Consider the following 6,000-nt stretch of genomic DNA (forward strand, 5'->3'; position numbering starts at 1 on the left):
TAGGGTTCAGGGTCAGTTTTTAGTTTTTGGGTAAAGGGGCATTTTTAGGGTTCAGGGTCAGTTTTCAGTTTTTGGGTAAAGGGGCATTTTTAGGGTTCACGGTCAGTTTTCAGTTTTTTGGTAAAGGAGTATTTTTAGGGTTCAGGGTCAGTTTTTAGTTTTTGGGTAAAGGGGCATTTTTAGGGTTCAGGGTCAGTTTTCAGTTTTTGGGTAAAGGGGCATTTTTAGGGTTCAGGGTCAGTTTTCAGTTTTTTGGGTAAAGGGGCATTTTTAGGGTTCAAGGTCAGTTTTCAGTTTTTGGGTAAAGGGGCATTTTTAGGGTTCAGGGTCAGTTTTCAGTTTTTGGGTAAAGGGGCATTTTTAGGGTTCAGGGTCAGTTTTCAGTTTTTGGGTAAAGGGGCATTTTTAGGGTTCAGGGTCAGTTTTTAGTTTTTGGGTAAAGGGGTATTTTTAGGGTTCAGGGTCAGTTTTGGGTTTTTGGGTAAAGGGGTATATTTTAGGGTTCAGGGTCAACAAATAAGATTGTAATTTTTTTTATTATTTTCATTTATTATTTAATTATTATAATTTAATTTAAGTATTTTTAAGTATATTTTAGTCATTAAAATTTAATATTAATTTAATTTAACACTGTTTTTAATAAAGTCGATATTTTTTACATCTATATTATTGTTAACGATATTTTGTACTCGATATTTTTGTACTTACCTGTTTGTAGATAGAAAGTCGATATTTTGTCTGTCGATATTTTGTCAACGATATTTTTGCAGGTCGATATTTTGGCAGTCTATATTATTTCAGTGATCCAAGTCAGCTGGCAATCCATTAACCTCACTGGATTATTTAAAATCAAGGAAAATCACATTAAGAGTCGCTATCCTGACCACTCCCTCTAGGTGGCATATCTGGAAACCTAGGGCCCGATTCACAGAACTAACTTAAGACAAAATCCAAAATTTACTACCATTTTGGTATCCACAGAAAGCACTTACTCATTTTGGTATTCACAGAAGGCACTTACTCATGTCGGAATTCACAGAAGGCATTTAGGAGTCCTAAAGTTAGGACTGCTAACTTTACTACTCCTAAACTGAGAAAAATCCTAACTTTAAAACATTCAGTATTCACAGAAGGCATTTCGGAGTCCTAAAGTTAGGAATTCTAACTTCTGTGAATAACGAAATGAGTAAGTGCCTTCTGTGAATGCCAACATTGTGGTTCACACGGTATACATATTATCTGTAGCTCTCCTATCGTATCCAATTCCAATTTCCTTTATAAACATCCCAATTTCCATTATAAACATCCCTTTTTGACATTAACATTGTATTTCAGTAACAATTCACATTTTATGCATATCAATGAGAATATTCCATTATTTCCGGATCAACATATTGTATAAGTAAAGTTATGTTAACCCCTCACATGCTCATGATGAGCTGAGCTCGTCATGAGCCACGGTTCCCATGTGCTCATTACGAGCTCAGCTCGTCCTGACAGTAAGAACGCTGACACGCGGGGCTAATTCCCCTGCTGTGCTGGGCGTTCTGAGCTCGTCATGACCATGGGGCGCTGTGCGTGCCCCCAGCACAGCCGGGGAATCTGCCCCGCAGTGAAGGGGTTAACAATCTGAGGACGATTGATTAGCAGTTTAAGTGGTGCCCTTTTTTGTGTGTTGAATAGTGGTTTGCTAAGAGGGTGACCAGTGTTGCATGCGGCTGAATGTGTGGGAGCGAGTGAAGGGGTGATGACATGGGTGAGTGTAATTGCATCTGCTCTGTGTGTTTGGTATTGTAACAGAGTGCTGTATGTGAATGATGGTGAGCGAATGGTGAAAACTGTTAAGGGTTATGTTATCAGTTTGTTGTGATAAGTGTCTAATTTTAAAGGTTGCTGAGTGGTGTTGTACGAGACCAAGTAGTGTGGTGAGTTAATGACTGGCAGAAGGGGTGACTATACAGTGAATGAGTGATTAATGTGAGTTATGCAATTTGTGCTTTAAGAGGATAGGAATGTGTGTGGCTGAGCAGGTGCATGCAGCTGAGTGAGTGTGTCTGGTGTGAATAGCTTGGGGTGGTACATACACTTACCTGTGCTTTGCAGTCACTCGTAAATAAATGTAAAACAAACAAGGGAGGAAGCAAGGCAGGAGGAAAGGGCGGGCGGAAAAGGCGGACGAGATCCAATAAAATAGTTTGGAAAGGAGCTGCGTGAAGGGGTTTGGGGCTAAAGGCAGGAGAGTTTTTAATCCATTTAATTACATCCAGCAGAGCCAGTATGCGTGCGGTGTAAGGTAAGTAAAACTGAGTGGTGGGGGGAGGACATGGGACTAGGAGAGCACAACGAAAAGAGCCTGTCAGGGAAAGACGACGGAGAGACCGGGTGCGAGGTGAAATACGGATCAAGAGATCTAGAAAGAGGAATTTCTATCGACAAAACAGACATGACGGACAAAGGGGAGGTGATGAAGGAAGACAGTAGGAAATGGCCAGTGGGAGTGACACGCGCAGCGCGAAAGTGAAACTAACATGAAGCTGACAAGGGGGGAGAGGCGGAGTGAGGCGAGACCTAAAAAACGCGAGTGGTGACGCGAGTTGTGCGTACGCGCGCGACGGTGAAAAGTGCTGTGCACGTCACACACGCGTGTGTACGTTCTAGCAAGCTGGTCGACTGCAGGCCTGTGGTGGGAAGCACTTTTGAAACCTGCTTAGTAAATTTTTCGCTGACAGCGCATGTGCGCTGGCTCAGCGAGACCTAAAAAGCGAATTCACAACAGTCAAAACAGAACGTGTAGCAAATCCCAAAGACCAAATACTGCATTAAATCAGAAAGGGAAAGACAATGATAGTAGAGTAGAGGAAGTGGGCACCTACCCAATCTTTCACTTGAAGACAACTCCAAAGGAGTCCCCCACACAGACTCCACAAGAAGATCAGCATATAAATACCCCTGGAACCACCTTTGCACAAACAAGCACCAATCTGATGCCTCATACAAAGGTGCAAGAAAAGGAGAATCAAAACCAATGTATATATGGGTTCAGCCAATGTCCATCTCACTGGTTGTTGCCATTAACGCCTAGGGCAGTGCCCCAGCGCAACTAAGTTCTCCCTGTACTGGGGACCAAAACCAGCAGTCAGTGGAGATGTGGGTAAATGATCATCAACCAATAACAATAATAAGGATGGTGGAACAAGAGCATCAAACCACCCCAACAAACAAAGGAGCACGCCTGACAGTGATAGGTGAGAACCAATAAGGACCCATATTTCACCTACCACCCGCCATAACTGACGAAGAGAATGGACATCGACACACTCCAACACCAGCAACACTGACCTTTACCCTAGAATGCAACTTGAGAGGAGTTTAGGATATTTAGAAAAAGCAAAACTATTATCCTCTGATGAAGCTAATGATCTGCTTCAGGACACTCAATCTGGCTTCCATGTGGGATACAGCACAGAGAAAGCCTTTTTGGAAGTGTCAGAGACTGCCAGAGAAACTGTGGATGGTGGCGTCTCCTCCATGGTGGTGATGCTAGACCTGCTGACAGCATTCGACATGGTAGCACATTCCACATTGTTTAATAGCTTAAGCCTTCTTGGCTTTCAGGGCACCGTACTGTTCTGGATGCAGTCTGTTCCGGAAGATCACTCTTAGAGGGTTTTTCTTCACCCGTTCTCATCTTCAGCCAAAGCACTGGTCTGTGGTGAGCCGCAGGGCTCTGCCCTCAGCCTGGCGCTCTTGTAGGCCATCCTTATGGAGCCTGGGAAGTGAAGGTTGTTTCTTCCGCGGATTGGATGGACACCAACTTTTCCTTAATGAACGCAGACAATTCTGAGGTGCTCTTTTTCAGCGAATGCTATAAAATGCAAAGTCTTGGGGGCATATTATCAAGAAACAGCGCTAAGATTATCGCCGCAGGAAAATGCCGCTAAAGCGGCGATAATGGGCTTGATAATATGCCCTTGTGAATTCCCATCGAAGCACCAGGTTCTGGTGTGAACCTGGCCTTCTATTGGAATTCTCTACGGCATATTATCAAGCCTATTATCGCAGCTTTAGCAGCAGTTTCCTGCCGCTAAAGCGGTGATAATCTTCCCTCCGTTCTTGATAATATGCCCCTTGTTTTTTTGACAAATGGCCCAAAACCTCAAGCTAACTTGGAACCTGGATCCTTTAACCATAACCATTGCTGGTAAATATTATTACCGTGGCATGTTGCTGTCGGACACAGGCAAACCCTTCCATCAGGCAAAGGGCCTTGAGGGAAAAGCAACCAAAACATTGCTTGCCCTAACCAAACTTTATCACAAACTACAGTGCCCAACAGCTGATGGGATTCGAATAGTAACGTGTGCCAAACTATTACATACTATAAGGTAAGGACACCTTGCATTCCCTGAAATGCTCACAGACACACTATGGCATTGTCACTCAGCTGCTTACATGAAAATGTTTGGGCTCCCTAAAACAACAAGACACACATTGACACAATTGGAATTTGGACAGGTGAAGATGGACTTTGACTGCAAAAAGAATGTAGTTAAATTTGACCATCGAGTGATCCAAGCAGATGCAGACTCCATGGAAGGGGCCCTGCGGGTGATTTTTCAGGACGCTAAGCGGGAATAGGTGAGGTATTTCAAAAGTGATTCAATCACATTAAATTTGGATACAGAATGCAATGGCTCCACGAATCCCATTGCCAGTCATACTTGAGAGCGGCCATTGGTAGACAAGTCCTGAGGAATTTATTGTTGACTGGACTCCTGACACTGCCTACATGGGAATACAGGGCTCACTTGAAAACAAAACCTCCAGGGCACAGGCAGTGCAGGCTGTGCCCTTACACCCTGAAATCTGTAGAACACTTAGGGGCAGATTATCCACTTTTTCACATAGCACAGTCAGTGCAGCAGCCACAAATGCTGCCCTGTGCTGCATGATTAGGAGAGAAGAGGAGAAAGCCACATTTACTGAAATATGGCACTCTCCTCCCCTCTCCCTAGCGCCGGTGCTGAAATCAGCTGTTGTGCACCTTGGAGACACCTTTGCGGGATGGTGCAAGGGTGTCTCTGTGAGTCTAGCATAGGTTTGTACTAGAAGGGTAGCCTTCCAGAACAAACAAACGTGCAGAGACTGACTTAAACCATTTTCGCTCTTTGTATGTGTGCTGTACAGTGCAGCAGATATACAAAGGGTTCATATTTACAAGCCCCTATTGCCACCAGAATGTCACTTTTTTCACATTGTGGTGACGACAACAGATGCGATGATGCACGGTTTGTTATCACATCTGTCTGCAGGTGAGTGCCCAGAGACTTAGGCATCAATCACTGGCTGATAAATACTGCTCTTTGCAAAAGTTATCATTATCCAAAAGATCATTATTAAAAAGAAACCTTGGAACACCACATGCACTCCTGGGAGAGGTGGCATCCCCATGGCTCTGATTTGATTTCACTGCTATAAATTGCCAGGCACTCTCAGTCTTCTGTTCCATAGCAAATGTGAATGCTGCATGACAAGGACAAGCCATAGATGCAGTCACACAATAACACCAAGCCTCTGTCTAGAAGACATTACAGCATGGCCCAGCAATCTGCAATGTCTGCATGTTGGCTTCAATACATGGCTTCTTTCTGCTTCTAAAGCTTTGAAACATCCTCTTTCTGAAAGGAAAGCCCCCGCAGAGCAGTCTGGCAGTCTCCCGCCCATCCATGGGGGTCTTCATCTTCATCCTTCTTCACCCACTCACTGCCCTTGGTGACGGTGGATTGCAGCCCGCGTGTAGACTTCCGGCGTGGAAGCAGCAATCCTACTCCAAGGAAGGAGACATCCTCCTCGGTGGAGATTTTGTAATCCACTCTCAATTCACTTCAACCCAGCCCACATTTGCAGAAGAACCACAGCCAATATCCTGTGAAGGGTAAGAGGAACTTCAGGTTGTGAATGGGCCACTTGGCACAGTGGAATGGGAGTTATAATACCGTA

Source organism: Lissotriton vulgaris, chromosome 8, assembly GCF_964263255.1.
Source record: "Lissotriton vulgaris chromosome 8, aLisVul1.2, whole genome shotgun sequence".
In the NCBI taxonomy this organism is placed as follows: Eukaryota; Metazoa; Chordata; class Amphibia; order Caudata; family Salamandridae; genus Lissotriton; species Lissotriton vulgaris.